The 26,701-nt window shown below is 40.2% G+C and overlaps 1 pseudogene; it reads right to left on the bottom strand.

Moving 5' to 3' along the window:
* Positions 1-24,625: 24,625 nt before the first annotated feature.
* On the bottom strand, positions 24,626-25,609 carry LOC143781155 (glutamate--cysteine ligase regulatory subunit pseudogene; annotated as a pseudogene).
* Positions 25,610-26,701: the final 1,092 nt, after the last annotated feature.

The raw sequence follows: 26,701 nt of genomic DNA, 5'->3' as shown, positions 1-26,701 counted from the left end.
GGCTCTTGGACCTTCGGGTAGCCATCCGAGTTCCAGTTCCATCAGCTGTTTCTCGGCATTTTCTCAGCCTTCTTGTACCTTCTGCTACATTTCCAAGTTCAAGACCCTAAAGACGACGACCCGGAAGACCACCCCTAAGATGACGACGACACCAGAGACGACAACCACTGAGATGATGACGACCCTGGAGACGATGACCCTGAAGACCACCCCGATGACGACGACCCCGGAGACGACGACCCTGGAGACGACGACCCTGGAGACGACGACCCTGGAGACGACGACGACATGGGAGACCAAGAAGCAGAAGAACAAGAGGCTGCAGAACAAACAGCAGAAGAACATTAAGCATAACACTAAATATCAGAGCAAAAGATATTATCTAAATTATAAGCAGAAGAAGACTAAGCAGTGTATGGGGGTGAGTCCGTTCCTCCTCGTGGTGCCCCTGGATAAAGCCTGATGCTGCAGGCCAAACTGAACGCGGACAAATGTAACTCTTTTGTGACAGGCAGAACGGAAGGTGTAATCTTCAAACTTTTATAGATAACAACTACGGGAATGCCTGTCACAAATAAGAATATGATGAAGAAGTTGAATATGAAGAAGAATAATAGTTAAATAAAAAGAATATGAACAATGTAAAAAAAAAAATTATAGGTAGAAGATGAAGAAGATGAATAAGGTGAAGAAGAAGTTGATGTCAAAGATGCTGATGATGATGATGAAGAAGAAAGTGTGGGAGAAGTAAAAAAGAGGGTGAAGGGCGTGGAAGTAGTGAAACATCAATATCTGACAAAATAAAAAAAATCTTAACATAGTCAATATCTTTGTAACTCCGAACGTCTTTAAAAAAAAATAAAAATTCCTACTATTCTATTTGATTGGGCTAAACCTCTATGCCTTTAATGTCTCCGCCACATCCCCCAATACATCCTACATTATTCTTAGTTGTTTTCCTTCATATAGAATGAACCTACAAGGAAAGAAAGGGTTTATTTTAATTCCGATATTTTCGTCCCATTGACTTGCATTGGGATCGGGGATCGGAATCGGCGAGATCCGATACTTTGACGGTATCGGCCGATACTTTCCGATACCGATACTTTCCGATATCGGAAGGTATCGCTCAACACTACTAATTTTCAAACAGTCTTGTTTACTGATGAGTGTCCAGCAACCCTGGATGGTCCAGATGGATGGAGTTGTGGATGGTTGGTGGATGGCCACCATGTCCCAACAAGGCTGCGACATCAGCAAGGAGGTGGAGGAGTCATGTGTTTGGCCAGAATAATGGGCAAACAGCTAGTGGGGCCCTTTAAGGTTCCTGAATGTGTGAAAATGACCTCTGCAAAGTATATAGAGTTTCTGATTGACAACTATCTTCCATGGTATAAATAGCAGAAACGTGCCTTCTGGAGCAAAATCATCTTTATGCATGACAATGCACCATCTCATGCTGCAAAGAATACCTCTGAGTCATTGACTGCTGTGGGCATAAAAGGAGATAAATTCATGATATGGCCATCATCTTCCCCTGACCTCAACCCTATAGAGAACCTTTGGAGTATCATCAAGCAAAAGATCTATGAGTTTGGGAGGCAGTTCACATCAAAACAGCAGCTCTGGGAGGCTATTCTGACTTCATTCAAAGAAATACAAGCAGAAACTCTCCAAAAACTCACAAGTTCAAGGGATGCAAGAATTGTGAAGGTGATATCAAAGAAGGGCTTCTATGTTAACATGTAACTTGGCCTGTTAGGATGTTTTGGAGTTAAATAGCTTTTTTTGTTCAGTGAATATGACCTCCTAATGCTGCAAATTTAATAAATGAGCATTTTCAGTTATTTAAAACATATCTAATGTTTAGAAATTTTACTGTGCCTAATAATTTGGAACAGTGCATTTTGAGTTTTTATTCATTTTGGAGATTATTCTGTTATCATTGGGAGGATTCTTCAATAAAATTCGATGCATACTCTAACAGGTGATGACTTTAATTAGACTGACTGTCATTTGCACCGACCATTTAGAAAAGTCAGAGAAAAATATAATTTGCATAATAATTTGGAACATGGTGTAGTGTTATGTGGTCTGTGAACATTTCTATGATCTTTAAAACTGAGAAAAAGCTTTGAAACTTTTTCCAGGATTTAATTTGATTGTCATCCATACACTTTTGTGTTCTTTCTGTTACATTACGGTGATGTAAACTCACAAAAACTGCTTTGATTGCTGCAGGTAACCAATTTATTTTCCTTTATTACAAATAAACTTTGCTTCAAGAGACCTAGCAATTACAAAATGCATAAATTAATGAATGGGGAAAAGGAAGTGCAGATGATGTTGCGCTCAGATGCCGAGGACGTGGGTCAGGTGCGACTAAGCCTGTTGCTGCAACACAAGAAACATGCCCATCCATGACACATAGTTTCCTGTCCCACTTTGCCTGGAGGCTTGTTGAACCACTTCTGAAGTCAGTGCAGTGTGAACAGATGGTTGGTTGGATTGCAGATAATGCTTCTAGCAGGCTTGGCAGCACCACCTAGTCTTCCATACCAGCCTAAAGATTGGGTCACTTAATTCTCACGCTGATCCTCCTTCCTCCCATCATGTTGATTCCCAGGAGACTAGTGATTCCACGCTAGGATACTCCGAGGGGCTGTTTACCACAAGATTTCTTGATTGTGTCCTCTCAACCTGCATGATTCAAGAGGGCAGGAGGACATGCTGTTTAGTAATGCATGAAACTTGGAGCAGCCACTGCCACAAGAAAAACGGTGGGGAATGGCAAATTTGGGATAAGGAGGGGGAAGATGATGATGACGAGACACAGTTGCCGCTAAGTCTTGTTGTTGTTAAGTCACAGTCAGGAGGAACGGGGTGCGGTGGTGGATGATGAGGTGGTTGGATGACAAAGTCATTGACCAAACCTGGGAAACTGACATGTAAAGAGAGGCCAACAGCGCTTAGTGGGAGAGATTGACAGCAGTCAGACAGGAAGAGGCAGTGGGGTGACCAGTGGGTGAAAGCAGACAACTGTTCTGCAGGTTACCGACAGTCCTGAATTTCTCCATCAAAGAGTTAGGTGTTCCCCAATCTGAGACTTTTTTAAAGACAGGTCTGAGACAAACAAAATGGCCTTTTGCAACCTGCACCATGCGAAGATCAGCAGGCACCTGACCTCTGAGAACTTAATCATCACCAGCATGATCAGGCACATGACATCTATGCACCTGACTCGTTGGGTAGAATGCATGGGTACCTGATTGGTACCATAGGGTGACACCACTGCCTCTTCCCCTGTGCTAGGTGCTTCCCAATACCTTGTCAGGAACACTGTAGCAGATACCTACTGTCCTGCACTATCATTGCACATCATAACTTACCATCATCAGCGACATCCAAATCCTTGTCCCAGCCCAGCGTTCAGCTGTCCCCATCCCAGGCCTTTGAATGAAAAAGAAAGTTCCCAGCCACCCACCCACAGGCCCAAATGCTGAATGGGCATCAGGCAGGTAGCATAGTCAAGAGTTAGCCAGAGGTCAGTACACAGGAGCAGCAGTATAATTTGGAGCAAGCAGTAGATGGAAAGAGAGCTTGACTAAAGGCTGGGAGCTCAATAATCTCTCAAGGAAGGAAGTGCAATGCTAGGTTTAAGTAGGGCATTCAATACGGAGATTACAGGTTGGAGACAATCAGGAACAACACCGGTACTAGTATCTGGTTAGCAAGGAACTGTCCAGGGAGATGAATAGCTCAGAGGAAAGAGCTGCTGCCTGATGCATAAGAGCTGCTGGGTTTGAGTCTTATCAGACACATAGACAAGCGCTTGTGGCCAGAGATGCTATATTTCCCTGATGGCACACTAGGTGAACATGTGCCCCAGATGCCGAGGATTGCTGGCCCTACTTCTATCAGGGTTTCCTCCACCTCCTATAGCAGTTCTTAAACTTCCTCATGCTCCATCTCCAATGTGGTATCTCAGAGCACATCGGTCGCATCAGCCAGAAGCTGGAAGCACTGCCTAAGTGATGCAGCAACAGGCTCTGCTGAAGCTAATTTGTCTAGGAGACAAACTGCAAACAGCATCAGAGTTACTTAAAGCAATAACAGACCAGACAAATCTATGTTTTTTGTCGCTGAATCTCCAATAAGGCATGGTCGTATGTGATACTAGGCATAATCTGGTGGCGACTGTGAAGCTTGGCAAGCTCACACAATTACAATGCTTGGTACATCTGCTCAACTTGATGGTTCAGCAGTTTCTGAAAATATACCCAGATTTGCAAGAGCTTCGGGTAAGGGTATGACCCATTTCCACAAGCTGGCTACAGCTGCTGTAGCTCTAGAACTGCGGCAGCAGTGCATGGAAGTGTTAGCTCACCAACTGGTGTGCAACATCACAATGCAGTGTAACTTCACACTGCACATGGTGGCAAGGCTTTGTGAGCAGAAGAGACCAGTGGTTGAGTAACAGCTCTAACAAGCTCGTCGGTATTCTGGTCAGCCTCTGCAAATAAAAACTGAAGAGTGGGCATGGATGTCTAACATTTGTGTAGTTGTCTAAGACTTTGAGGACTCCATAAAGATAGTACGTGGTGATGATGCCATATTCAGTGCAGCTATCCCGCTTCTGTGCCTACTTAAACTGTGAATGCTCACAATTAAACATGACGCTTTGTATACGGACCAGATGGGGATGGAGGGAAACATACCACAGAGAGATTGTAGACATCCCAGCTTCTTCACATCTGCTCATTGCCGATTGGTTAACAATGAGGAGGTGGATGCTGAGCAGGAGGAAGAGGTGGAACAGGAGCTGGTGGCTAATGCAACAGAGCCACATAACCTTCATTCCATCTCTCCTACGTGGAAGGGCTGAGGATGGGAATGAGGAGGAAGAGAGTGAGGAGGAAATGGAAAGTTTTCATCATAGTGGAGACAGGGAAGTGTTGGCTGTATGGAGCATGGCACACATTCTCGACTTTTTGTATCGCTGCTTTGTGGTAACCCTCAAGTTACATTCATCTTGGCAGTACTTGTTGAGTACTTGAGAGTACTTGTTGTTCACCCTGCTAGACCCACGCTACAAGAAGAACTTTGCATCTCTTCTTCCTGAGGTGGAGAGGTCTTCAAAAATGGTGCTATTCCAAAAGGCCACTGTGGAAAATATGTTGAAAAAAATCCTATCATATAGCATTAGTGGCAGGGGTAAGCTTCTTTTCCCAACCAAGGAGGAAAGGCCAGGCAGACACACAGCAGAGGCAGGGGTACACTCTCAAAGACTTGAGCCAATTTCTTGACACCGATTCAGTGCCCAGGGTCTCATAGCCTGGTATTTTTTACATAAAGGGACACTTTTTTAAAGATGGTAAAGCAATACCTAGCTGAACAAACCAGCTTACTCCCTAATTCCACTGCGACATTCAACTATTTGGTCTTAAAGCTGGACACCTGGCATGAGCTGTTCCTCTATGCCTTAGAGGTGTTGTGCTGCCCTGTTGGTAGCATCAAGTATGAGCTGGTTTTTAATGTTGCTGGGGGAGTCATAGCAGATATATGCTTTCGCTTGTCAACAGACAATGCAGACAGGCTCACTCCCATAAAATGAACAAAGCCTGGATGGGCCCATACTTTTCCACACCACCAGATGACAGCAGCACATAAAGTGTTTGTAATTTTCAATATTTTAACGAGGCCCGCCAGTTGTTGCCTTTCAGGGGTCTATAGATGACCCTAATAATATTTCCTCTCTGGCTTTGCACTTTCTGCAAAGCCTTTATGACTGTATATCAACTACACTTTCAAAATATTTAAATTCAAAATGTTATGGATTCAAGGACTCATATATACAATGTAACACTATTATTGTTACATTAACATTGTTACATTATAATGCTCACATATAGACTACTTTGTGGTCGGTAGTACATTTCGTTGGTATGTAACCATCTTAAAACTTGTTCAAATTTTATTAGTGTTATATTGCTCACCCATAGGGTATAACATCTTCTTTGGTACATTTCGTTGCTGTAAAAGCCTCAAAAAACTTGTTCAAAGCTTAACTGTATCATATTGCTCACCCATATGGTATTACATCTTCTTTGGTACACGTAGTTGCTATGAAAACCTCAAAAAACTTGGTCAAAAATGTATCAGTACTATTTTGCTCCTCCATAGAGTATTACATCTGCTTGGGTACATTTTGTTGCTATAAAACCCTCAAAAAACTTGCTCAAAATTGTATTATTATATTATTATATTGCTCAGCCAAAGACTATTCCATAATCTGGAGTACATTTTGTTGCTACATAAGCCTCCAAAAATGTGTTTCTAATTGTATTGTTATTATGTTGCTCACCTACAGGGTATTCTGTGGTCTGGATTACATTTTGTTGGTATATAACCCGCCAAAAATTTGTTCAAACTTTATCGGTATCATATTGCTCATCCATAGGATATTACATCTTCTTAGGTATATTTAGTTGCTATAAAAGCCTCAAAAAAACTTGTTCAAAATTTATTGGTAATATATTTCTCATCCATAGGGTGATTTTCAGGCTCTGGGGGGCGCTTTTTAAAATGGCAATGAGGGAATAAGGCACCTTAGCGGCTGCTGTTTCAATGCTTATCAGCGGTCGTTAAGGGCTTTAATTCCAGAAACATCACCTTTATTTCTAGTTTACCCAGAGCCACATATAGTATAGTCCCTTTGACATTACCAAGCCTGTCTTTGCATTAAGTAGCTTGAAATGGGTTGAATACAGTCCTCTGAGACCAAAGAGAATTTACATGGCAATTTGAAGCTTGGTTGAACTATAAAGATGTGATACTGTAAATTGATTTGTTTTAAATTTAATTTTTCAGCCAAATTGGATCGCTTGAACTGTAAACGAATTTCAGTAAATTCGCTCATCTCAAGTAATCTGCTGCAACTTCACAAATTTTGTATATTTTTTTAATCATATAAACTGCTGTATATATCATGCACAGGATGCATTCAAGTTAACTAGTGTGACATCACAACTTTGTAAACTACTGTGACATTACAAGAGGGTTAAAGGGAACCTGACAGCGATACATTCTTCCTGAATCATGGGTAGCATGTATCAGAACGTAGCGGAATAATTTCAGCCATGTATATTTGACTTTGAAATAGTGCAGCATTTAAGAGAAAAATATTCTTTAAAAGCTGCCAGGAACCAAACTATAAAGGAGATTTGTTTCACAGGTTGGTCCCTAGTAGCTTCTCTCCTTCTACTCCCCTGGAGTGACAGATCTTTACCTATACTGTACACGTGTGAAGAGAGACCTGTCATTCAAAGAGCGTGGACAGGAGAAGACACCGGGGATCGGCTTTTCCAACTCTGTTTTCATTCGGCTTGGTCCACAGCATCTTTTCTTTGAAATATCAGTGTTTCAGAGTCAAACATACGTGGCTGAAATACTGCAACCAATGTCTAATACATGCTGTCTGGTTCCCTTTAAAGTGCTGAAAACCACTGTGACATCATAATTGTATTTCGGACATCTTAGCTTCTGTGAGATTTACAAGGTAAGTAAGCTGTCATGATGTCACAAGTGAATTTTAGCTACCAAGCTGCTGTGAACTAAAAATAAACTGTTTCCATCAGGAAAAATATAATAAATAAAGAGAAAAGAAAGCAGCATCAAAATAGTCTGGTCTAAACTAGCACACACTGTACTTAAGAAAATACAGAGAAAAGTGATATGCCAATGCAAAGGGATCACCTATCAAATATCCATTTTTATTAATACAAGGAGGCAAAAAAAAACCACACACAATAAAGAAACAATTAAAAAATGCCAATAGGCTATATATATGTTTAAAATTAGGTGTGCCCATAACAGCAACAGCCTAAACAAAAACAAGTTACAGGATACCTAGCCAGACAGACTGAAGTAAGCATAAATGACGTTAGATTAGTAGTACCAATATAAGGTGATAGTCAATATAAAATAAATAAATCTGAAATAAGTTCCACAGTGCCAAACCCAAGATATATAGGTGAAAAAATGTGAACAAGTATTCCACAAGTAATAGTAATACCAAATGGTACAATGTGCTGCCGACATAAAATAACCATCATTTGAAATGACCATCTAAAGTAAAAAATTGTAATAAAAGATCGCATAATAAATAAGAGTACCAAAGGAACCTGTAGAGTAAGGCAATAATGAGATGAGGATGAGGAGATCATTTATAAATAGATTTGTTTATTTTGCTAGATATCCTCCTGTAAACTGTTTTTATTTAGGCTGATGAGGATAGGGGGTTGTCCTATTGTAGGCATACCTAATTGTGTATGTATAGCCTATTGACATTTTTTAATTTTATATTGTGTCTGTTTTTTGCGTTTTTTTTGTATCAATAAAAATGGATATTTTATAGGTGATCCCTTTGCATTGACATACTTCTTTTCTTCTGTGGTTTTCATTAGGAAAACTACTATAACCTTACAAGAGAGTCTCAGAGAGATAGAGTGCTATGACTTTCTAAATCTGTACCACTTAGGTAAGCTAAGCTATGCTCTTCAAAATGAAAATGGCTAAAATGTCATATCCTGCAAAATCATAGAACTGTTTATTGGGCTTGTTGTCCTCAAACATGTTGTTTATCTCTTCCACTTCCACAGTGAACAATGTATGTGATATAACTATCTATCTGTAAGACAAGTAGTTGCTACCCAAGTGGTTTTTGGTCAGTAAAGCTACCACCCCTAATTTTAGTCAGCCATGCTCAGTAATAGACATGCCATGAGTGCTAGTTAATTAAGAGTAGGAAATCATAGGAAATATAAACTGTTTTTATGCAGTAGTCCTCAGTTTTTGGTGTCTGTACTGTACAAAGGGACTGTAGTGCCTTCCTGTCCAGGTATCTGAATTAGTGCACTCCCAGGATGCAGCAAGCCCATATGACAAAGATGGCGGCAATACAGGTGTAAAATATTTTTGGTCTTGTAAACTAGGGTGTCTGCCCTCATGGGATGCATCTAGAGAGTGCTGGGCAGCCCGCCTGGTCTAATAGTATGGGCGTCATTAATAGGATGTAGATCAGACACTGTGCATTACCTGTGGTTGACCAGCATCCTATACAAGCCTCTTTTGTGCAATTATATACTAAGCAATCACCCCCTCCATCAGTTAGTAGGCTGTGAGTGGTAGTCTCATCATTATTTTTCACCTGTATTGCCTCCATCTTTATTACATGGGTTTGCTGCATCCTGAGAGTGCACTAGTTCTGAGACCTGGGCAAGTAAGTACTGCAGTCCCTTTGTGCTGTCTTAATTCTTGAATTTTTGGAGGATTTTGTTCCTCTTTTTGGGGTTTTTCTATTTTGTTGGTATCTGCCCTGAGCCAATTTATAAGATCAGCTGAGTACCAGGACTATAGTCTTCAGAGAAGAGGGTGCTTTATTGAGACAAACCTTTGCATACACTCTTATTATTGAACTAGTGTCTTTTAGGAGGCAGTGTAATATTATCCTTCACAAAAGCACTCTGTCTCCAAAAAAAAGTTTCTTCAAGCAATAATACTTTGTGTGGAACTTTTTTTTTAAATGAATAAACAATTAAAATTTGAATAAAAATTGCACGGACCTTCTTATTTTGAACTCATGACAATGTGTAAGAATCGTTCACATTAGTCAATTTAACACTTTTTTTTAATATGGATAAAGAACTATTTAAGGAATCTTTCTTGGAGCTTGAGTGCTGGACTATCTGCTTTTGTGGATTTCTATAGTGTCTCTCTGATTAAAACTTGTGATTTTCAGCTCAGCACCACTTGTAGATTAACATATAAAGCTTTGTAGGAGATGAGATGAACATATACTCTCCAAGTATGTAATAAAATACAGCAGGAAACAGATTCAATAGATAATCTCTAAACACATCACTTAACACTGAAAGATTTGGAACAAGTCCCAAAGTAATTTTGTTTATCTCAAAATACGTAATCCAGAAGAAAAAAATTGTGAACTGGCAACCAATAGATTCAGCTTACAAAAAGAAACCCTTTAAATTTAACTTTGAATTACTTGATTAAAAATATATATACCAACCTAAACATAACTGGAGACCTTGAGAAAGAGCGACGTTACCCTCGAAATGCGTCGGGATTGGCCCCTGCATGTGTCCGTCTCACGGACAGGTGATGTCACCGCTAAGCCACGCCCCTCACTCGCTACGCTACTGTTCGGCGGTGCCATCGGCCAAGGCACCTGCCGTGCACCTCAGCGGCGAGCGGTGTGAGGATTTCTGCACTACGGGAGGACGCTCCCTGTAGATTTGTGCAGTATCAATACCGCAGTCCTTCTAACAGCACGTAGGATGTCTTTGCAGCAGCCGACCTCCTTATCAAGGAGACACGCCGACTTCCATCTGTAAGGAAGGGGAGTGGGAGTCCTTAACTTTTTAGCCATAGTTTCGTTTTCCAGCGCGGCACCCTCATTTAATTATCAGCATAACTGGAAACTATACAATATTATAATTAAATATTATTCTGAATAAATATTACCACATAAAAACAATTGACCCAATTGTGCCCTAAGAATCTAAACTATATCTCTCCCTAGATAGCCCTAGAGGTCCTAAAATTGCTAACCATAATCGATAATTGATAATATGTTACTAAAATAAAATAGAAACCTATACATTTAATCAAGATCAATAAATATATGTGGTCCTCTCATGTGGGGCTCACAAAAATTAACTCACCTAAGATAAAAAATTAATTTATAACTGGGCTTGTCATGAGATTTTTGGCTAAATCTTTAGAAAATCATGGTACTCATAAAGTCCAAGATATCTTCGCCCCCCGAGGTCCCAGGTGGGAGATATTATTGTCATATTTACTATCACAATTTAATCTTTCAATGGATCAGAAACATGGCATGGATATTGTCATACATCTAACTGATATTAATATAGAGGTGTCACCACAACTTACCAGCCATGTAATACAATGCAGTAGCGAAAGTTTTTAATTTTTTTTTTTTTCTTTAATGGGGTTACTTGTGTCTAGTTGTTGTGATGCCATTTTCCTGGTGACTTTAGTAAACCGGAAGCAAATGGTTGTCAGCTACAAGGATAAAAATAGTGTTTGACAGTGTTTTATCCCTTCATGTATTAGTTTTCAACATTTAAGGGGCCAAATGTTTTGCATATTTTGTCATAGGTAGTCAAATATCGCCTGATATGGTTTTCTTTTTTTTGTGTGTGTTTTTTGGTTAAAAAATTCCAAAGACAAAGCCAAATTTATCACCAGGTGGCAGGAAACTTAATATTCCAAGAGTGAAGTCAGACAAAAGCCAAAAAGAGGTAGCTATGGAATTCAACTGCTCTCATAAGTCAAGTGTCACATATAATGTTACATAGTTACATTGTAAAGAAAGAAAAAGAAGGTTATGGAACAGCTGACAAACCTAGAAGTAGACGACCATGGAAAACTTCCTCCAAAGTTGATCACATTATTAAGAAAAAGTCAGTATCTGATGTCCATAAAAGTGTTGTACAGATTTCACACAAAATGAACGAAGAATATAGGTCAAAAGGAGTCACCAAACTGTGGTGCAATAGCTAAGAGCAGTAGGGTTGAATGCACGAGTTCCTGTCAAGAAGCCTTTCATCTCTGAAAAGAACCGTAAGGTCTGACTTGAGGTTGCCAAAGAATACAGCCAATGGAAAGGGTCAGATTGGTCTAAGGTGTTGTGGTCGGATGAATCCAAGTGATATCTGTTTGGTAGTGATGGCAAGCACTATATATACCACCCAATAGAAAACCGTAATGATGTAACACCTACAGTGAAACATGGTGGTGGGAATGTATGGTTTGGGGCTTCTTTTCTGCTTCTGCCATTGTCTCTCTGCATAGAATTGATGGAAATACAAATGCTACCATGTACAAGCATCTACTGGAGAAAGCAATGCTGCCCCATGGTAAAATCAAAATAAGCAGGGGCTTGACATTCCAGCAAGACAACTAATAGAAAAAACCTGGCACTAATCTTAATGCAGGAAAAAGTTTATTGTAGTACCAAAATGTTTCGGTTTTAATTCAGGACCTCCATCAGTTACTACAAAGTGAACAAAATAATAATTAATCATACTGCAAATATATGCCAGAATTAAAACAAAACAAGAAATATTAAGAAATAAAATAAAATAAATAAAGTTTATACAGAAATAGGTGTCAATATAAGACATAACGGTCATAAGAGAATCAAGGTTGTCATCCTGCAGAGCGGAGCACAAGGATGCAAAGGCACATCTGCTGCCTTTTGGCCCAAGTTTCCAACTTTTCTAGATCCATCTGTAGCACAACACTATCTTCTCTTGTATTGTCTGCTTTACATAGTTTTGTATCATCTGCAAATATCGATATTTTACTGTGTAAACCTTCTACCAGATCATTAATAAATATGTTGAAGAGAATAGGTCCCAACACTGATCGAGCTTTAGGTGAATAACTGTTAAGCATATGCAAATAGAATTTTTAGTATGTAAATTATTAACTTCTTCAACATATTTATCTATTTATACGATTTGAATAATTAATTGGTCAGCATCTAAACCCCTGTTATTTTACTCTGTCTGTGTCCTCTTATGTCATGAGGCAGCTTATTTTTTAACTTCTTTTATTTTATTTTCTGATACTAATAAAACATATTTTTATTATACGTCTTCTTGTTTACACTTCTTGACTCTGGATTGGATCTGGGTTAAATGTTTAGCTATGTAATGTGACGTAGTACAGTACCTTGCAGTGTGAAAGGTTTTAGGATTAATATGTATTAACATAAGCCTGCAAACTTTTTGGTATTATTAGGGAAAAGAAAACATGTAGCCCTGAAAATGACTTTTGTTTTTAGATTGCAGCAGCAGCATACCTATAGAAGAACTGTAAGGTAATAAACTCTGCCTATATGCCTCTAAACTATCCCTCCTTCACCTGCTATCCCTACACTAAATGCAGATAACTGTAGTTTTACTAGAGAAAGGACAGTATCGCCCTGAAAAGGAATTTAGTTTTAATGGTGCAGCAGTGGTATACAAGTACTGCAATAACAATTTAACACTGCCTTTACACCTGCTCTAGTCTAAGCTCTCTCTCTTCTATATCAACTCTTCCTGAACTGCTTCCAGAGGAGAGTGTGTCGAGCTTCACGTCACCGGGTCTTATATAAGACCAAATGACGCGATATGGCCCAATGACGCGATATGACCCAATGACGATATGACCCAATGATATGACCCAATGACGCGATATTAATCATGGTAATGCCAGTAGCCAACATGCCTACAGCATTACTATGTATGGCAGGCAATCCCTGCATGTTTATTGACTGTCTAACAGCTGTGAAACATGAGGGGCGGGACTCGAGCATGACACTCAAGCACCCTCGATACTCTATCGAAAAAAACGTTCACACATCACTAGTAAATTCCCAGTAAATTATTTGTAGTGTGCTTTTTAGCTTTTTAGTTCATTAGTTATATATTTTTGGTTTGTTTGCTTTTTTATTTATGCATTCATTAAATAAATATAAAATATTAAGTTGTTCGGATTTGCTTTGTTTTCTCAATATATAATTTTCTTTGCACTATCTATTCTGGTTAGCCTAACTGTCCATATTGTACTGATATCCTGTAAATCCAGAGAAACATTAAATATGTAGGAGACAAGTTGATAAACTTTACATTTAAACTAGAGATGTGAAAATCTGATGAGATTCAAATTTGGGAAATATGATTTGCATTGAAGTTATCCTCGGAGAGATATTTGTATTGTCACCTTATATACACTATGTTCCAAATTATTATGCAAATGATATTTTTCTCGGATTTTCCTAAATGGTCGGTCCAAATGACAGTCAGTCTAATAAAAGTCATCTCCCGTTTACATACATCGAATTTTATTGAAGAAACCTCCCAATGATAACAGTATAAAATGAATAAAACCTCAAAATGCACTGTTCCAAATTATTAGGCACAGTAGAATTTCTAGACATTTGATATATTTTAAAGAACTGAAAATGCTAATTTGTGGAATTTGCAGCATTAGGAGGTCACATTCACTGAATAAAACAGCTATTTAACTCCAAAACATCCTAACAGGCCAAGTTACATGTTAACATAGGAACCTTTCTTTGATATCACCTTCACAATTCTTGCATCCATTGAACTTGTGAGTTTTTGGAGAGTTTCTGCTTGTATTTCTTTGCATGAAGTCAGAATAGCCTCCCAGAGCTGCTGTTTTGATGTGAACTGCCTCCCAAACTCATAGATCTTTTGCTTGATGATACTCCAAAGGTTCTCTATAGGGTTGAGGACAGGGGAAGATGGTGACCACAACATGAGATTATCTCCGTTTATGCCCATAGCATCCAATGACTCAGAGGTATTCTTTGCAGCATGAGATTGGGCATTGTCATGCATGAAGATGATTTTGCTCCTCAACGCACGTTTCTGCTTTTTATACCATGGAAGGAAGTTGTTAGTCAGAAACTCTATATAATTTGCAGAGATCATTTTCACATCTTCAGGAACTTTAAAGGGCCCTACCAGCTGTTTCCCCATGATTCTGTCCCAAAACATGACTCCTCCACATCCTTGCTGATGTTGCAGCCTTGTTGGGACATGGTGGCCATCCACCAATCATCCACTACTCCATCCATCTGGACCATCCAGGGTTGCTTGACACTCATTAGTAAACAAGACGGTTTGAAAATTAGTCTTCATGTATGTCTGGGCCCACTACAACCATTTCTGCTCGTGAACACTGTTTAGGGGTGGCCGAATAGTAGGTTTATGAACCAAAGCAAGCCTTTGAAGGATCCTACACCTTGAGGTTCGAGGGACATCAGAGGCATCAGCGGCTTCAAATATCTGTTTGCTGGTTTGTAATGGCTTTTTAGCAGCTGCTCTCTTTATCCGATGAACTTGCCTGGCTGAAACCTTCCTCATTATGCCTTTATCAGCACGAACACGACTGTGCTCAGATTCAGCCACAAATCTCTTAACAGTAAGATGATCACGCTTAAATTTTCAAGAAATATCTAATGTTTTCATCCCTTGACCAAGGCATTGCACTGTTTGATGCTTTTCGGCAGCAGAGAGATCCTTTTTCTTTCCCATGTTACTTTAAACCTGAGGCCTGCTTAATAATGTGGAACATCATTTTTAAGTAGTTTTCCTTTAATTAGGATCACCTGGAGAACTAATTATCACATGTGTTTAATATTGATTTCAGTGAGCCATTGAGCCCTGAGACACAATGCCATCCATGAGTTTATTTGACAAACAAAACAATTAAATCATTTTGACACTTAAATCCAATTTGCATAATAACTTGGAACACAGTGTACTAGATCGCCTCCTCAGTCGTCTTATTTCTAGACTAAATAATCCTAATCTCTCTGCTAATCTCTCTGGGTATTGTAGTTCCCCCATCTCCTTTATTTATTTTGTTTCCCTCCTTTGTACTCGCTCTAGTTCCATTATATCTTTACTGAGCACCGGTGCCCAAAACTGTACACAGTACTTCATGTGAGGTCTAACCAGATATTTGTACAGCAGTATAATGCTCTCATCATGCGTATCCAGACCTCTTTTAATGTATCCCATGATCCAGTTTGCCTTGGCAGCTGCTGCCTGGCACTGACTACTCCAGGTATGTTTATCATTAACTAGGATCCCCAAGTCCTTCTCCATGTCAGATTTACCCAGTGGTTTCCCGTTCAGTGTGTAATGTTGATATTGATTCTTTCTTCCAATGTATATAACCTTACATATATCATTGTTAAGCAGTATTGGATTCCATTAGAATTTAAAAACAAATCTGTTTTCTCCAAAATCCAGATTTTTTGTAATTATTTTTTGCGTAAATTCAACAATTCTGAGTTAATTTAGCCAGTCGGTGTTTTGCTAAACCATGGAGAGCTGTTGAAAAGAAAAAAATGTTGAAAAGAAAAAAAAAAAGCAGCATACTAAAATTGTTGACATCTTTACGAAAGCTAGGACTTCCAGTCATGGCCATGCTCATGACATCTCTGTACACAAATGTAAAGTGTCAACATAATTATACCATGAAGTTCGGTGTGACCTTATAACACACTATCTAGGCCGGAACTTGGCCTCAACTAGGCCCAGGATGTCCCTGCTCATGTGTGAAGAGCCACTGGGTTTCTGTGCATGACATCAATAAGAAGAGACACCAAAGACCATATGGAGAATGGAGAGCAGCAAGGGTGTCTTGAGAGGTGAGGTAATTGCTAGTTTATTTTCTACATCTACTTTCATTTTGCTCTAGAGTCTCTTTTGACTCCAAAGCATAGTTTGCAGAGGATCTGTTTATACCAAGGAAGGTGACGTCACAAGGGGGCATTCTCTGCATCTGGAGGAGAGAAGGCTTTTCCACCAATATAGAAGAGGATTCTTTACTGTTAGGGCAGTGAGAATCTGGAATTCCTTGCCTGATGAGGTGGCGATGGCGAACTCAGTCGATGGGTTCAAGAGAAGCCTGGATGTCTTCCTGGAGCATAACAATATTGTATCTTACAGTTATTACGTTCTTTAGAAGACTGTAGATCTGGGGATTTATTCTAATGGAATACAGGCTGAACTGGATGGACAAATGTCTTTTTCGGCCTTGCTAACTATATTACTATGTTATTACATGCATAGGGTAATATCTATAATTAGTCAAAAACCACCATCAGCATGTCAACCAAATAACAGTATAAATGGCAATAAATTTACTTAAATGAAAGCACTGGAGACATCAATAGTGAAATTCAGGCTGCGTCACTCACCCTGACTCACGTTTGGCCTTGCTTCTTCTGGGGGTATGTACTGATGGAGGGGCTTCATAGTTATTTAAAGTTGAGATGACCAATCAGGGGGCACAAGTCAATTACCGATGCATGCGATCGCCATTGACTAATAGCAGCTGGGCTATTTTTTTAACGTTTTTTTTTTTATTTTTTAACTTTATTTTTATGTTTTCTGATACTAATAAAAATTATTTATATTATGTATCTTCTTTTTTTACACTTCTTGACTCTGAGTTGGATCTGGGGTCAATGTTTAGACATATATTATATAACTAATTTAAAATGCGCAAGGCGTGCAGTAAGCGAATGGGAAGAGGACTTACCGCTAACTGTGCATGCAGAGGCCGAGGCCGTGGATTCAGACTTCTCGACTCTACCAGATGACAGCAACAGAGCATAAAGCCAATTCAATTTTTTTCTGGTGTATTCCCATGCATCACTTCCAACCCAAAAAAGAGTATACTTTTCATGGTCTCTTCTTTTTATTGTATTCTTCTACTCCTTCTCCTCCACCATATCAATAGTTGGAAGGGACCTCTAAGGTCATCATGTCCAACCCTCTGCTTAATGCAAGATTCACTACACCATCTCAGACAGATATCTGTCCAGCCTCTATTTGATGACTTCCATTGAAGGAGAACTCATCACCTCTCGTGGAAACCTGTTCTACTAATTGATCATCCTCGTGGTCATAATGTTTTTTCTAACATACTTTGCTGTTCGCTTACCATCCTGGTAGCTCTTCTCTGTACTTGCTCCAGTTTTTCAATGTCTTTTTTACAATGTAGTGCCCAGAACTGGACACAGTATTCTAGATGAGGCCTGACCAAGGAGCAGGTAGGGGGGATAATTACTTCACGTAATCTAGACTCTGTGCTTCTCTTAATACAACCTAGAACTGTTTGCCTTTTTGCTGCTACATCATGATGTTTACTCATGTGCAGTCTGTGATATTTTAGTATAACCAAGTCTTTTTAACACTTGCTGTTGCCTAGTTCAATTCCTCCTATTCTGTAGATGTAATGTTAATTTCTCTTGCCCAGATATAGAATCTTGCATTTTCCCCTGTTATATACCATTCTATTTGTCACTGCCCATTGTTCAAGCTTGTCTAAATCCTTCTGAATCCTTTCTCTGTCTTCTCTAGTGTTAGCTATTAGTGATGGGCGAGCACTAAAATGCTCAGGTACTGGTTGCTCGGGTTGAGCAAATTGGAATACTCGGGTACTCAACCCAAGCACCGATCCCAATGTAAGTCTATGGGAAACCTGAGCATTTTTAGTTCCTTTTAAGGTATAAAAATGTCTGAAAATGATCTACACACTGCTAAAATGACATGGGAACATCATGGGGATCGCCCCTGGAAGCATTTGTGACTCTTAGGTCACAGCTGTAAACAATGTTGTCAGAGTTTCACGCCATTTTTACAGGCGCACCAAAAAACATACAAAAATGAAAGCAAAATGGATTTTGCTGTGAAATATCTTAAGGAACATCTTTTCCAGGGTAATGAATTATATAAAGCAAAATAATTAACCCCAACCAAAAATGTTCCTCCACCACTTGGGCTATGTTCACACGCAGCATTTTTGCTGCGTTTTTCAACTTTAGCATTGCTTTCAACCAATACAAATGCATTCACTGGGTAATGTCATTGTAACATTGAACAACCCTAGCTGGCCATGTGTTGTGTGACACATAAGCAGACACATCTTGTTTTATTTATGAAGGAGAGACTCTTAAAGTCACAGAACCTATTTTTCAAGGGGCATGAGACGGAATTAATGTTCTTAAAGGGCCATTAAACAGTGGGTCTCCTATACTGTTACTGCCTATGCAGTGAGTGGCTGGGCTGCCAAAAATTACACTGGTCAACAGCATTTTTGGTGCCAAAGATATTTCATCGAATTTAGGGTATTTTTGGGGTGCTGATTCTGAATATGTCATCAGTTTTGCCAGATTGGCTCAAGTTTTTGAGATTTTTGGTATCTTATTTATAGCACTTGTTGGTAAATGCGACGCATCATCTCATTAATTTCTTTGGATTAGTACTTGAACTGAGCAGTTCTCAATATAGTTTTGTGTTAATTAGTGTTCTAAAAGTTTGTTCATAGCTTGATTTTTGCACTAACTTTATGTTGTTGTCTGTTTTCCAGTGAAAAGCATGAACTCATCAAGAAGAAGTTGTCTTAACGATCCAGACTCATTCTGTTACATTTGTGGTGAATACACACTGCCAAAACATAGAAGAAACATAACAGACTTCGTAAAAAAAGTGTATTTTGCCTATTTTGGGGTTATGCTTGGGGACCAAGACAAGTTTTGGGCACCACACATAGTGTGCAAAGCATGTATCGAATTATTACGAAAATGGAGCAAAGGACAAAGAAAAAGCTTCAAATTTGGTGTTCCAATGGTGTGGAGAGAGCCAAAAAATCATCATGATGACTGTTATTTATGGTAAACACAGGTACAGGCACATCTTCACAATGAGGGACAGGCCTTCTTGCAGATTCCATGTTACTCCCATTTTCATTTCTTATGCTTATTGAATCCTTGCACTTGCACTGCACAGAAATAACAGTCATCATGATGATTTTTTGGCTCTCTCCACACCATTGGAACACCAAATTTGAAGCTTTTTCTTTGTCCTTTGCTCCATTTTCGTAATAATTCGATACATGCTTTGCACACTATGTGTGGTGCCCAAAACTTGTCTTGGTCCCCAAGCATAACCCCAAAATAGGCAAAATACACTTTTTTTACGAAGTCTGTTATGTTTCTTCTATGTTTTGGCAGTGTGTATTCACCACAAATGTAACAGAATGAGTCTGGATCGTTAAGACAACTTCTTCTTGATGAGTTCATGCTTTTCACTGGAAAACAGACAACAACATAAAGTTAGTGCAAAAATCAAGCTATGAACAAACTTTTAGAACACTAATAAACACAAAACTATGTTGAGAACTGCTCAGTTCAAGTACTAATCCAAAGAAATTAATGAGATGATGCGTCGCATTTACCAACAAGTGCTATAAATAAGATACCAAAAATGTCAAAAACTTGAGCCAATCTGGCAAAACTGATAGCATATTCAGAATCAGCAACCCAAAAATACCCCAAATTCATTAAAATATTTTGGACACCAGAAAAAAATTTTTTTTTTGTTGACCTGTGTTATAATTCACTCAAATACCCCTTTCCGAAGACGTTCAGGAAAAAAATAGTGCATTGAATGCAAGGCCTGCCCTGCACCAATGTTGCATGCACCCCAAGGACTGTTTCAGCAGACGTACTTTACAGCCTCATGACAAAATTGTTCCCATTAGAAGAAAGTGTGTCTCCCATACTGTTTTCTTATGCATTGAATGCAAGGCTCCGCCTGTCCCAAAGTTACATGGACCCCAATAAGACTTTCAGCAGACAAACTATACGGCCCCATGACAAAATTGTACCCATTAGAAGAAAGTGTGTCTCCCATACTATTTTCTTATGCATTGAATGCAAGGTCCGGCCTGTCCCAAAGTTACATGCACCTCAATAATAATTTCAGCAGACAAACTGTACGGCGCCATGACAAAATTGTTCCCATTAGAAGAAAGTGTGTCTCCCATACTGTTTGCTTATGCATTGAACAAGGCCTGCCCTGCAGCAATGTTACATGCACTCCAATAAGCCTTTCAGCAGACGTACTTTATGGTCCCATGACAAAATTGTTCCTATTAGAAGAAAGTGTGTCTCCCATACTGTTTTCTTATGCATTGAAGGCAAGGCCTGCCCTGCACCAATGTTACATGCACTCCAATAAGCCTTTCATCAGACGCACAATACCCCTTGGAAGAAATGTGGAGGAGGGTCTCATAAAAAAATTGTTACAATAAAATGGAGCACCTCACCTATACTTGGAATGCTCATACACTAAGTGTATGGGCTAACAAACATTTCCCCCTGGGGGGTACACCTTTTTTTAATTATTTCTGGGCATCATAAACACCCTTTCCAAAAAATAGAGTGACTATTGCATCACAGAATCTGTTCACCTTTGTGTTCTAGTGGTGGTGCCTGAAGAGACATGGAAGATGTCCTCACATGTCTCTATTCCAATTTAAAGGAGTGGGTTTCCTACATTTTGAATGCCCATACACTAAGTGCATGGGCTAACAAACATATCCCCCTGGTGGGTACAAAATTTTTATTTTTGGTAAGTATTACGGGCATCATAACAACATCCGTGCCAAAAAATTGAGTGACTGTTGCATCACGGAATACCTTCACCCTCGTATTCTAGTGGTGGTGCCTGAAGAGGCGTGGAGGATGTCCTCATATGTCTCTATTCCCAATTTAAAGGAGCAGGTCTCCTACATTTTGAATGCCCATACACTAAGTGTATCGGCTGACAAACATTTCTCCCTGGGGGAGTAGAATTTTTTTGGTTTCAAATTAGTAACGGGCATCATAAAAACACCCTTGCACAAAAATTGAGTGACTTTTGCATCACGGAATACATCCACCCTAATGTTATAGTGGCTGTGGATGAAGTGGATGAGGATAAGGAGGAGGATAACACCAAATTATTAAAAGGCAAAGAGGAAACACGGAGCACATTTGTATGATCAGCAAGGTACTCCCTCAGCATCTTCTCAAACATTGCACTTCTTGTGACAGCACCCCTTGCCTCTGCCGGTGCGATCGGAGGGTCTGAGAAAACTGTCCCAGAACTTTGCCATTGTTCCCCTGCCTCTGCTAGATTGTTCTTCTGTCTCTACCACCTGTACTCCTTGGTTGTTAAACAAACTCTGACATCTACTGCCAGCATTCTCAGATGGGAATTTATTTATTCTGCTTCAAGGGCCCTCTGGTACTGCACCATTTTAGTACACCTATTTAAGTCTGGAAGAAGAGATTGAAAGTTATCCTTGTAGCATGGGTCTAGAAGTGTCACCAACCAGTAATGAGTGACACCGAAAATTTTAGTAATGCGAGGGTCACAGGAAATGCAGCACAACGTAAAGTCAGCCATGCATGCCAGATTAACAGGCAAGACTTACTGACCATGCTGTTCTCCTCCTCATCATCATCATCATCCTCCTCCTCCTCCCTCTCCTCAGGCCATCCACGCTGAACAGATAGTATGACAGTTGTTTGCTTGTAGTACTGTCTATAGCACATGAAAGTAGCTCCTGTTCTTCCTCCTCCTCTTCCTCATTGTCTACCAATCGACGTTGGGACGACATGAGGTCGTGTTGTGTATAATCACTCTGTATGGTTCTTGCTCCATGTCCTCATTCTCCGCCTGCAATGCATCCTCTTTAACTGTGAGCAGAGAGGTTTTCAGATTGCAGAGAAGTGGGATGGTGATGCTAATTATGACATCATCGCCATTTACCATCTTGATGCAGTCCTCAAAGTTTTTGAGGATGGTACATATGTCTGACATCCATGCCCACTCCTGAAGTCTTATGTGTGGTGTCTGAACTGAACAACAATGGCCTTGTTGATGCTGGTAGTCAACAACTGCCCTCTTCTGCTCACAAATTCTTTCCAACATATGCAGTGTAGAGTTCCAACTCGTGAGAACATCACACACCAGTTGGTGAGCTGGAAGCTGCAAACGCTGCTGAAGTGCAGCAAGTGTGGCTGAAGCTGTAGCTGACTTTCTAAAATGGGCAGACAGGTGGCATACTTTCACTAGCAGATCCAGCAGCTCTGTGTAGCTTTTGAGAAAACATTGAACCACGAGGTTAAGCACATGGGCCAGGCAAGGTACATGTGTGAGCTCACCTTGCCTCAGAGCCGCCACCAGGTTCAGACCATTGTCACACACAATCATGCCTGGCTGTAGGTTAAGTGGTGTCAGCCGAAAATCTGACTGCTCTTTCATCACTCTCCACAACTCTTCAGCATTGCACGGTTTGTCAACTAAGCAGATTAGCATCAGCACAGCCTGTTGCCACTTGGCTGAGGCAGTGCTGCAGTGCTTCCAGCTTCTGACTGATTATGCTCATTTCAGAGATGGAGGCTGAAGAGGAGGAGGAGGAGGTGCAGGAGCTGTAGACTGTGGGGGCAACCCTGATTGACATAGGGCCCACAATCCTCGACGCGGGGAGGATGTGTTCCATTCCAAGGTCTGACTGGGTCCTGGCTTCCACTATGCTAACCCAGTGTGCCATCAGTGAGATGTACCATCCCTGCCCACAAGCACTTGTCCACATGTCTGTGGCTAGGTGGACTTTCCCAGTAACAGCATTGTTGAGGGCACGGGTAATGTTGTAGGACATGTGCTGGTTAGTGATAAGCAAGGATGCTTGCCACTGCTTGGTACTCGCCAGAAAATCACTGTGCTCGGTGTACTCGGTGAGCACCAAACATTTCCAGTATTATTCGGAGGGAGATTGGGTCTCCTTCTTTTAATTTTGGTGATTTTTAGAGCGTCAATCAACATGCAGGGATTGTCTGCCATACACTGTAATACCGCAGCCATCTTTGTTGTGGTATTACAGTGATTGGCTGGCCGCACAGCATTATCAGGTCTATAAGAGACCTGGTGCTGCCTTTCTTGGTGCATTCTGTTCTGGACTCAGCTAATGTAGGAAGAGCTGCTGCTTAGACAGGGTCAGATTCATTCTTTGCTTATTTAGTGTGGGTCTACTTTTGTTCAATCCACAAATCCTGATAAACCAACAGTCCTTTTTAGGGCTAATTCGGGGGTACATAGATTGCAATGCTAGGTAGGCAGGGGAGTCTATGTACACATATCCACATCAGTGCAAGGTATGCAGGTACTGCATGTGAGTATATAGATTTCAGTGCATACATCAAAAGGCTCCATTACTGTCTGCTGCTGCATATTTTATATATACGTAGATGCAGGAATCTGTGGCTAGGATTTTTTTTGCACCTTATACCTGCTAATTTTATTACAAAGCAATCCATAGCCCCGTTTTTTCTACATTTATTTGCTTGGCAACACTGCAGACTACTGCCAGATCATTTTAATACAACAGCGTGAAAATCTATACATTCCACTTTTTTGTCTGTCTGCTACCCTTGCTAAAAACAGTATTTTGGGGTTTAAAAAGTTTTGAAAACTCCAGGTCACATATTGAAACAGTCTGTTATCTCAGTCAGACGCCCGGTCTATCTTTGGTCTCCAAATACTTGCTTTTCAGGCATACATTCCACTTTTTTGTCTGTTGGCTACCCTTGCTCTATACAGTATTTTGGGGTTTAAAATTTTTTAAAAACTCTCAGCCACTTATTGAAACAGTCTGTTATTTCAGTCAGATGCCCGGTCGACCTGTGGTATCCAAATACTTGATTTTCAGGCATAAATTCCCCTTATTGTTTGTCTGCTACCCTTGCTCTATGCAGTATTTTGGTGTTTAAAAAATGTTAAAAACTTCAGGCTACCTATTGAAACAGTCTGTTATCTCAGGCAAATGCCCGGTCTATCTGTGGTTTCCAAATACTTGCTCTTCAGGCATACAGTCCACTTTTTTGTCTGTCTGCTACCCTTGTTTTATACAGTACTTTGGGGTTTAAACATTTTTAAAAACTCCAGGCCACATATTGAAACAAATCTCGTAGTAGAGTGCATCCTGTTATTGTAGGAAACAGATAACCCCTGCTCTAATGTAATATTGAGGGATTATGCCTGCTAGATGCATACACTACATAGACATGACAGATCTTACAAGCACATTGCAACGTAGACATTAGATCACTAGTTGGCTCCAGTCTAACTTCTAGCAAAATGGATGAACAATTGCCATGATCCATAATTTCCAGTTTGTAAACCTTCTGGCTGCAGATATCGTCTGGAAACCTGTGTACACATGTGTTTATATTTTTTGGTCTTTAGTATACCGTTGGTGGGCCAATAACCAGTCAGTGGTTTGTTATGGATCTGCAGCTTGTTAGTGGGGAGCTTTCCTCTGCGCTTGTATAATGTAGCCTTTTGATTTTATGATTCCACGGGTTTTCACAATGACAGAATAGCGCAAGACCCATTCTGGCGACCAGCCATCCACTTGTGCTCCTTTGATGCCTTCTTTAAGAGCGTCTTGAAAACTTTCTTCAGATAAGATTTCTTTGGAATCGCTGTGCATTAATAGCTGAATATCAAGCTGCTTTGCAAAGGCCGTTAGGTCTGGGGGCATAATACAGCACGATGACAGGTTCACTTGGTTACTACTAGACTTTACCTGTGCCCAGAGGTAAAGCTGTTCCAAGGGTGGTTTATCTAAATCCAATGTCCCTATAGCAACTACTTTATTGTCTTGTACCAGACTTTCCAGTTCCCTCCAGTAAGGCTGCAAGTGCTCCAAGGTAAGTGTGACTCCATCTTCCAAAGGAGGTGGCGCTATGATCACAGAATCCAACTGGGTAACTGCGAGGGTGGAACAGGCCATGTCTACAGTGTGTCTGATAGACGAGAGGCTGTCACCCAAAACAAACAGCTTTACAGACACTTTTATTTCATCCCTCTCTTCAGGGTTTATGGTTTCCAGTGCCGAGGTCATGGCACATTCGAGTGTATTTGGAGATTCCTGTACTAGTTCCAGACCAACTTTCAGGCTACATTCATTTAGAGTTGTCCTTATACAGTCACCCAGCTCCTCGCTGGGGCTGACCGCACATTTCTTCTTCAGCCACCCCCAGTTCATCAGGTTGCCCGTGTGCAGGTGCAGGGTGGCCGCTACGTCCAGCAGGGTCCTGGCCACGCCGCTATCAGTGCCCATGTTCCGGGTGTGTGCGGATGCCGGTGTGTGCGTCTCCTCTGCCGCCGTGCACTGTGCGGAACTCACGCCTGCGCTCTCTATGTAGCGCGACTGCTGCAGCACAATGACTGGGCAACCATTCAGCTCTGAGTGAGAAGTGCTGTGTAACCGTGACTGTCTGCCAGCACTGCCGCTACATGTGCTGCAACACACCTTGTACACTAGGTCCATTACCCCTCCACAGAGAGAGAGAATTTTAGTCTAAGAAGAGGTTTCACAGGTACCCATTCAGATGAAGACGTTTATTCTCAGTGAGGAAAGGAAAGTGTAGGACCTGGTATATGAGAGATGCCCTAATGTGGCTACCAGGTACACATAAAATGGCCATTTTATGCGCTAAACACTCTCTTTTTTTCATATTTCTAGTGCAGTAATGCAGTTCAATTTTCATGTTTCATGTTTGCATGTTTTAGCGCCCAAGTACCAACCACCAGAGTTTGAGACCAAATACCAAGGAATTAAATGGCAAGGATATATATTTTAAAATTACTTTATTAAAGCTGGTAATAGCATATTTCATGTGCACATGTTGGAAAATATAAAAACAATAACAAAGGTGACAAATATATGAATAAATTAATCACCAATATATACAAAAAATCCCCTGATGAAGGATTCTAAAATCCGAAACGTGCGTTGGGGTGCGCATTGTTTGGAGCCAGGTGACGCCATATAAGGTACAGGTACTGCCATATAATTCGGGACTATCGATTTTTTGCACTCAGCACTTTATTCAGTTCAGCTTCCTTTGCACAATTGCACACAGTAGGATTGCACAAAAATCTATTATCCACGTATTCAGTTGTGGAAATTTTATCTTAAGTTCAAACATTTTAATAATACTATTTTTGCACTGTCTATTTTATTGATTTTTTTTATCACATGTGTTACACAATAATTCATTGTCCTGTATAGGAGTCCTGTGATTAACCCTTCCTTATGTGGCACACCTTATGCCTATTTTTTGTATATATTGGTGATTAATTTATTCATATATTTGTCACCTTTGTTATTGTTTTTATATTTTTCAACATGTGCACATGAAATATGCTATTACCAGCTT

Source organism: Ranitomeya variabilis, chromosome 6 (assembly GCF_051348905.1).
Source record: "Ranitomeya variabilis isolate aRanVar5 chromosome 6, aRanVar5.hap1, whole genome shotgun sequence".
In the NCBI taxonomy this organism is placed as follows: domain Eukaryota; kingdom Metazoa; phylum Chordata; class Amphibia; order Anura; family Dendrobatidae; genus Ranitomeya; species Ranitomeya variabilis.
This window is presented reverse-complemented; position numbering and strand designations above follow the sequence as displayed.